The sequence below is a fragment of the Euleptes europaea genome, chromosome 3 (genome assembly GCF_029931775.1).
Source record: "Euleptes europaea isolate rEulEur1 chromosome 3, rEulEur1.hap1, whole genome shotgun sequence".
Classification (NCBI taxonomy): Eukaryota; Metazoa; Chordata; class Lepidosauria; order Squamata; family Sphaerodactylidae; genus Euleptes; species Euleptes europaea.
In genome coordinates this window covers 109,862,776-109,871,183 of record NC_079314.1, presented here as the reverse complement: position 1 = coordinate 109,871,183, position 8,408 = coordinate 109,862,776, and positions in this window count along the sequence as shown.

Below are 8,408 nucleotides of genomic sequence, written 5' to 3'. Positions count from 1 at the left end.
GGACTCTGGAGAACTGCTGCCAGTCAGACTAGAGAATACCGAGCATAGTGGTGGTGGTGGTGGTAGTATTAGAAGAAGAAGAGTTGGTTTTTATATGCCGACTTTCTCTACCACTTAAGGGAGACTCAAACCAGCTTACGATCACCTTCCCTTCCCCTCCCCACAACAGACGCCCTGTGAGGTGGATGGGACTGAGAGAGTACTTAATAGAACTGTAACTTGCCCAAGGTCACCAGCTGGCTTCATGTGTAGGAGTGGGGAAACCAATCCAGTTCTCCAGACTAGCATCCGCCGCTCATGTGGAGGAGTGGGGAATCAATCCCGGTTCTCCAGATCAGGGTCCGCCACTCCAAACCACTGCTCTTAACTACACCACTCTGGCTTCACATGTAACATACGAAATCATCCCTCACTGTAGAATTTGCTTTTGCAAAGGTTCAGGGATGAGACCTGATACATCCGCCAGCACTAGCATGTAGAAGGGCTAACTTCATTCGCAGGGAAGCAAAGTTGCACTCAAAGTAATGGCACATTAAATTAAAACTGATTATCTGCTCCCACCTAAGTGAAACTACTCAATTAGCTGAAGCTGCACCCGAGACAGGCAAATGTTAACGAAGCATTTGCAAGAGCTGCATTAGATTCCTTTTATTTTCCTTTAATAAAATGCTTTCAGGAATGCCAAGTGATCTCATTTGTGGAGTACTGCGAAGGAACATATGCTCACGCTACCCAGTTTCTCTGAAGGGACACCCTCAGCTTGTCAAAAGCGGCACATCGCACCCATGAGGACCTAACGTTATGCATAAGGGTTGAATATCAAAGAGAAAAATCTATTTTCTTTCTGTTTGTATCATGCGATCTTGACTCTTCCTTGACGATAAACACAGCACAGTCTTAACCCAATGAAGCTGTTTTAGCTGGGGCAGGACTGATATATGTGGCATTCTGTATGTGGTGGGGGAAGATACAAATCTCTTATGCTTCCTCATTTGCAGTAAATTCCTCTGACAAGAGAATGAAGGATTTGTTCACCCATACATCTTCATCACTAAATAGCTCATATCAACATATGAAAGGGACGTATGAAACTGCCTTATATAGGTCCATCTAACTTCTACTGTGCCTCTGTTGTGTAGTGGTTAGCATGTAGTATTTAGGGCTTTTCTGCAGGTGTTATTTCCTCGCTTGTGTGCCCCTACTGCATCGGGGTTCCCCCCGCCCTTTCTGCCCGTGTTTGGCTCCCTCTAGTGATCACTTCAATATTTCATCACAGGATCTGACTTATTCACGAGCGCCTTGAAAGAGTGGGGTCTGGAGATCTCCTGGAATTACAACTGATCTCCAGATTAGGGGTGTGAACAAATTATTTTGCATACTTTTCAGGTTCATCAAACCTGGGTTTTTTGTTGTTGTTGTTTGTTTTAAAAAAATATCCAGAAAACCTGGGATTTTCCTAAAGTTTTTAGGTTTCATAAACCCAAACCCAAAAAATACCAAAACCAAAAAACCCCCCGGATCTGTCACATCCGTGCCTTCGGCTTCTCTGGGGTGTGGAGAAGCCTGGGGGGGGGGGCAATCTGACAGAAATACAGCCTGTGCCACTTCTCTGGAATCCCCAGAACCTGAGAGGGCTGGATTACTGTCCGAGGCAGATAAGTAAGGGGAGGGAAGATGGGGGAGGGGGAGGAAATGGCGATGGGGCCAAAGCAGTCTGAATAATGCAAAAAAAGGCATTATTTGGGATCAGCTTTTTCAGCTCCCTTTATTGTTGCCTTTTTTCATATCAGCACCCCCCCCCCCGAAAAATACCAAAAAGGTATTTTTTGTGTGTTTTTTCTGGATATGCATACCCTGATATGCATACCCCTACTCCAGATTAGAGACCCATTCTTCTGAAGAAAATGGCTGCTTTGTTGGGTGGATTATATGACATTACAATGAGCCCAGCTCTGTGTGGAGGAAAAGTATGACAAGAAGAAGAGGAAGAGGAGGAAGAAGAGGAAGAGGAGTTGGTTTTTACATGCCAACTTTCTCTACCACTTAAGGGAGACTCAAACCAACTTACAATCACCTTCCCCTCCCCACAACAGACACCCTGTGAGGTAGGTGTGGCTGAGAGAGCTCTAAGAGCTGTGTCTAGCCCAAGGTCACCCAGCTGGCTTCATGTGTAGGGGGGGGGGGGACAAATCCAGTTCACCAGATTAACCTCTGCTGCTCATGTGGAGGAGTAGGAAATCAAACCTGGTTCTCCAGATCAGAGTCCAGCACTCCAGACCACCGCTCTTAACCACTACACCACGCTGGCTGTCTAGAAACACACACGTGACCTGGGGCTGCTCGCACTGTACTGTACCATGGATGTGAGGGCGATCTGGCTGCAGCATCTATCACCCCTTTGATCACCAGGGTTGATTCGGCTGATCTGGCTGGCTAGGCGGGTGTCCCCTACCTCCCTCACCACTCCATGTGCATCCCTCCCGAAGCTGCGCGTTCGGTGGAGGAGGACGACTATCCCAGATAGAAGGAGTGTACCGTTCTTGGGTCAAGGGTATACGATAGCTGTGCTCCCCTGCTAGAACATCCAAACAAGCTCAAGGTCCATTTGTAGGAGAACGTAGGGCACTGTACCATTTGAACATGTGAAAAGTAACCTGCAGAACAGACTCGAGCTGCTCACAAACAGCCAAACTGCTCAATGAGAAGTCAGCACTCAGCTTCTGGCCAGTGGGTGTCTGAACGTCCTCAACTCCAACCAAAAGCCACACTCTCTGGCATAAGTGCTGCCATGCAAATTTCCTCAGTGTCCACGTACAAACCTATTGAAGAAAATAATCTTGTATTCTGAATGCAGAGATCACCATTCCCCTGCACATACACCCCCTCCAGCAAACAAAGCCGTTTATGAAAGACACTGCTGCCAGGCCGCCATCCCCAGGGTCCTCCCGTCCAGGCAGATGTTTACTAGGAAATGTCGGCCTAGTCCCATGTTCCTGCCACTGTCTGCTTTCTGCTTCATATATCATCATGCTCCAAAATATAACGAAGTAATAGGAAAACAAGTTTGGATTCCAGAATGAATTTTGTTGATGATGATGAATGAAACAGAAGAGACAGGTGGATTTTCATAAGTTAAATTGAACTCCGCCGTGCTGCGTGCATAAGCCATTGGAACGGGGGAGAGGGAGGGAAAGATTGGTGACCTGAGCAAACATGACAAGGGAAGGAGGAAGAATTTATGCGCGGTGGCCTAATGTCATTTGAACAAAATGATATGTTCTTTGCTTAGGGGGAACCAGAAATATGTCATTCAACCTGATGGCCCTCATCCGGCAAGGCACCGAAGCATGCCTCTCGCAAAATATGACCACAATCTTTCCTAGATCAATACATCTTGCTGATGAAGACTTGCCAACCTTAACCTGATCCTAGGTGGTAGATGAAGTCAATCACTGTTTACAAGGGGATGGTTTATCTCTCTACGTTGTTTTCAGCAAATAATTTTGCATCACTTTTTGGTACGACCGGTTTCACCAAAAGAGTTGTTACAGATTATATCTTCATGGATGATTTCTGACCCGTTGATGGAAAATCAAGCCTGCAAGTGGCATTCCTAGATCATAAGCTGATCTGTTTGCAAGAACTCTGCAACAGACCGAACATTAGAATTTGTGGATTTACAAGCAAGCTCTCAGCTGCAAACAATGAAGGGCAGCTGAACAGTTTGAGTGTGGGGCTGTGGCTCAGTGGTAGAGCATCTGCTTGGCATGCAGGAGGTCCCAGGTTCAATCCCTGGCATCTCCAGTTAAAGGGACTAGGCAAGTAGGTGATATGAAAGACCTCAGCCTGAGACCCAGGAGAGGAACTGCTGGTCTGAGTAGACAATACTGATTGGTTCTCATAGGTTATCCGGGCTGTGTAACCGTGGTCTTGGTATTTTCTTTCCTGACATTTCGCCAGCAGCTGTGGCCGGCATCTTCAGAGGAGTAACACTGAAGGACAGTGTCTCTCAGTGTCAAGTGTGTAGGAAGAGTAATATATAGTCAGAAAGGGGTTGGGTTTGAGCTGAATCATTGTCCTGCAAAAAGTAACAATACTGACTTTAATGGACCAAGGGTTTGATTCAGTTTAAGGCAGATTCATGTGATCCTGTGTAGCCAAGGGGTTAAATAACTCCTGAGAGATTAGTGGGTCTTCTAAGACATTCTAGTGAATGGGTTAGATTTAGGGTTGCCAGGTCCCTCTTCGCTACCAGTGGGAGGTTTTTGGGGCAGAGCCTGAGGAGGACGGGGTTTGGGGTGGGGAGGGACTTCAATGCCATAGAGTCCAATTGCCAAGGTGGCCATTTTCTCCCGGCAAACTAATCTCTGTTGGCTGGAGATCAGTTGTAAAAGTAGGAGATCTCCAGCTAGTACCTGGAGGTTAACCCAAAACAAAAAAGGCAAAGTGCTGCAGAATGGGTAATTAAAAAAAAAAAAAAAAAACAGCACTCAAATACAAATTGCAAGAGAAATGTTCTAATTGGACATACGGTACGTACACAACAGTTACACAACAACAAACAAACCTTATATTATAGAATACCTAAAGGTAAAGGTCCCCTGTGACGTCACATCGTGACATTTCCAAGGCAGACTTTGTTTACGGGGTGGTTTGCCAGTGCCTTCCCCAGTCATCTTCCCTTTACCCCCAGCAAGCTGGGAACTCATTTCACCGACCTCAGAAGGATGGAAGGCTGAGTCAACCTTGAGCCGGCTACCTGAAACCAACTTCCATTGGGATCGAACTCAGGTCGTGAGCAGAGCTTTTGACTGCAGTACTGCAGCTTAACATTCTGTGCCACAGGGCTCTTTTAGAATACCTACAACAACTAAATAACCAGGGGAAAGTACACCTGTGCCTCGAACCAGGCAACAATGTAATCAAAGAAATGGAAATGAGAATACTCAACAACAGCCATGTAAATTCACTGGCAAAAAGTAACTAGCAATCGTTGCCATGAAGATATCCAGGTGCGAAGACAGGTGAACAGTCAGAACGCGTTGTCTAGATCGTTTTGACGTGTTTCGAGACGGGCCGCATCAGCCAAATATATAGTTATATCTAACAATATAATTCCATAGAGGCAAATATCTCAGGACCTCAAAAGGTTCGTGTCTGGATCTCGAGAGCGCACCTGGATATCTTCATGGCAACGATAGGTTAGGCTGACCGGGTGCGACTGACCCAAGGTCGCCCAGTAAACTTCCAAGGACAAGTGGGGATTTGAACCTGGGATGCCCCGATCCTAGTCCGACACTCCAACCACTGCACCGCAAAATCAGACTTGAACATATTAAGAGGGCATTATCCTTGCATTATCTTTAAGCAACCTAAGATCGCAATCCTTTTACGAATTGGGCTTAGACTGTAATCACAAAGAACTGGGGCTCAGCAACCCTGACTATTGCCTTGCAATAATTTTTTAAAAAAAATTCCCCATGACACTGATGGTGTTTTACAACTGTCCTAATCAGATAATTCCAGCATGTGCCCTCTGTTGTAAATCAGGCTGAAAGAGCATGTAGCACGCTTGGGATCAGATGCCAAGAATGAAATATATTTGTTTAATGGGGCTTTAAATCGTTTGTTTTAGGGAATAGGGGTACTGTCACCAACACGATAGCTTCCGGCCATATTTTAAACTTGCTCTAGCTTTTTGCAGCAAAAGAGTGACTTGGTAAAGTCCCAGCCGATGTACACAAAAAGCATTGCTTGGTGGTAGCCAGAACAATATTTTCATAAACACTTAACATCTGCATAGTCATTAATTCCTATAACAAAACAACAACAGATGTGCTAATGCTCAAGCCAACGTGACCTGTCATTCTGCCACTCTCATCCATCCTGGCATCTGGTGTTAATTGGGTTGCCAACCTCCAGGTGGTAACTGGGGATCTCCAGGCAACAGAGATCAATTCCCCTGGAGAAAATGGCCACTTTGGCAATTGGACTCTTATGGCATTGAAGTCCCTCCCCTCTCCAAACCCTGCCTTCCTCAGGCTCCACCCCCAAAATCTCCAGGTATTTCCTAAGCCGGATCTGGCAACCCTAGGGGTTAGATCATCTGCAGCACAATCCTAAGGAGTGTTACTCCAGTCTAAGCCCATTCACTTCAATGGGCCTAAACTGGACTAACTCTGCCTAGGATAGTGCTGTTGGACACCTGTTGAGTCCCAGACTCAAGAACAGAAGGTTCACCCCGGATTGGCGCCATTGGACCATTTCCCAATGTGATGTGCTCTATGGCAGTTGGAAAATTATGGTCTGCCGAACCCTCCAGGCACCCATTCCAATCAGCAATATCTCAGGGTCCCCTGGTAAGATCCCTGTTTACTGGTGGCTGAAGCACCTGTGGAGGTGGCAAAGGATGACACTGTGGCAGTCAAAAAAGCATGGAAAGCTGGGCTCGACTCCAGGCACCTCACCCAACAGGGACTATGCCAGAACCTCTTGGATGATGTCTAAGGCTGCCAACCTCCAGGTGCTAAGTGGAGATCTCCTGCTACTACAACCGATCTCCTGCTGATAGAGATCAGTTCCCCTTGAGAAGTCCCTCCCCTCCCCAAAGCCCGCCCTCCTCAGTAGGGCTGTCAAAAAAAAAAATTCGGTACAGTTCGGATTCGGCCGAATTTGGCCCTTGTGGGTTCGGTACTTGCTGAAGTCCGAACTCCCCCACTTCGGATCCATTCAATTCAGCGGGAATTCAAAGTTCGGGAAAAAATTCGGCCGAATAAAGCCATTAAAAACACAATCGCTCCTTTCCGCGGCTCTGGGGGGGGCCATTTTTGGGGTTAGAGGTCCCAAACTTTCGGCAGAGCTTCAAAGGACGTTTATTGAAAGACTCCCCAAGTTTTGTAAAGATTAGGTCAGGGGGAGCTGAGATATGGGCCCTGAAAGGGGTCCCCCCCACCCTTAATGTGCATCTCTCAGCAGAGCTTGCCGGCCACTCACAAAGCTCCCAGCCCCGACAACAGCTGAGAAATTTGCAAAACAACACAACCTTGTTAAACAACACCTTTGCAACACACAACTGAAACCTCCCCCCTCAAACCAGGGAGCGAGAGACTCGAGGGGGAACACACACCCCAGGCAGAACCGACGAAAGCCCCCTTTGGCTTCCCCCCCACCCACAGAAACTGCTCCCTCCCCACACACACACAGACTCTGCTTTCCCCACACACACACACATACACAGGAGAAAAATTATAGATTAAAGCCCCCAAAGGGGTCTTACTGTAGCTGTCTTCTGTTCCATCAAGAGGGGCTGAAGAGAGGACTTGTAATCCAAGATGATTCCAATTAGGCACGGAACGTTTTGCTCTGGAGATGCACAGGATCGGCTGATCCATTCATCCCAATAGGGAAAAGGGGAAAGGGGAAAGCCCATATCTCGGGACCCCCTGACCCAATGTTCACAAAACTTGGGGGGTATCTTAAGAACACTGGTCTGAAACTCCGCTCAAAGTTTGGGATCTGCACCCCCAAAAATGCGCCCCCTGCAGCCATGGAAAGAGAAAAGGGGGGAGGCGATATTTCTGCCCCCACTGAACCCATCTTTACAAAACTTGGGTAGTATCTTAAGAATAATTGACTGAAGCTATGCTAAACGTTTGGGGGCTATATCCCCAAAAAAGCGCCCCCTGCAGCCACATAAATGGAAAAAGGGGGGAGGGAAAAGGGGGAGAGCCCATATCTCAAGACCCCCTGACCCAATGTTTACAAAACTTGGGGGGTATCTTAAGAACCCTGGTCTGAAACTCCGCTCAAAGTTTGGGATCTGTACCCCCAAAAATGCACCCCCTGCAGCCATGGAAAGAAAAAGGGGGGAGCCCATATCTCAGGACCCCCTGACCCAAAGTTTACAAAACTTGGGGGGTACCTTAAGAAGCTTAATCTGAAGCTCCAGTGAAAGTTTTGTGTCTGTACCCCAAAAAATACACCCCCTGCAGCCACAGAAAGGAGCGAATGTGCACAAGCACCCCCCACACACACACACACGAGGATTTCGCTCTCTCTCTCTCTCTCTCTCCCTGGCCGGGCTGCACATCAGCTGATTCCACCAGTACTCAATCCTGACTGATTGGCCAGAAGAAGACCCAGCTTGCCCACCGATTGGCCGGGGGAGGAGAATGCTGCTTACTGACGGTTATGCTGCTTACTGACGGCCGAATTTGCCGAATTTATTCGCGAACTCCTGAACTCGCTGAATTCGGCCCCCCCGGTTGCCCGCCAGTTTTGAGTTCGGTTCCTCCCGAACTAAAAACCACCAAATCAGGGGAAATTCGGCTGATTTTCAGTTCGGGCCGAACCGAATTGACAGCCCTACTCCTCAGGCTCCGTCTAAAACCTCCCGCTGGTGGCAAAGA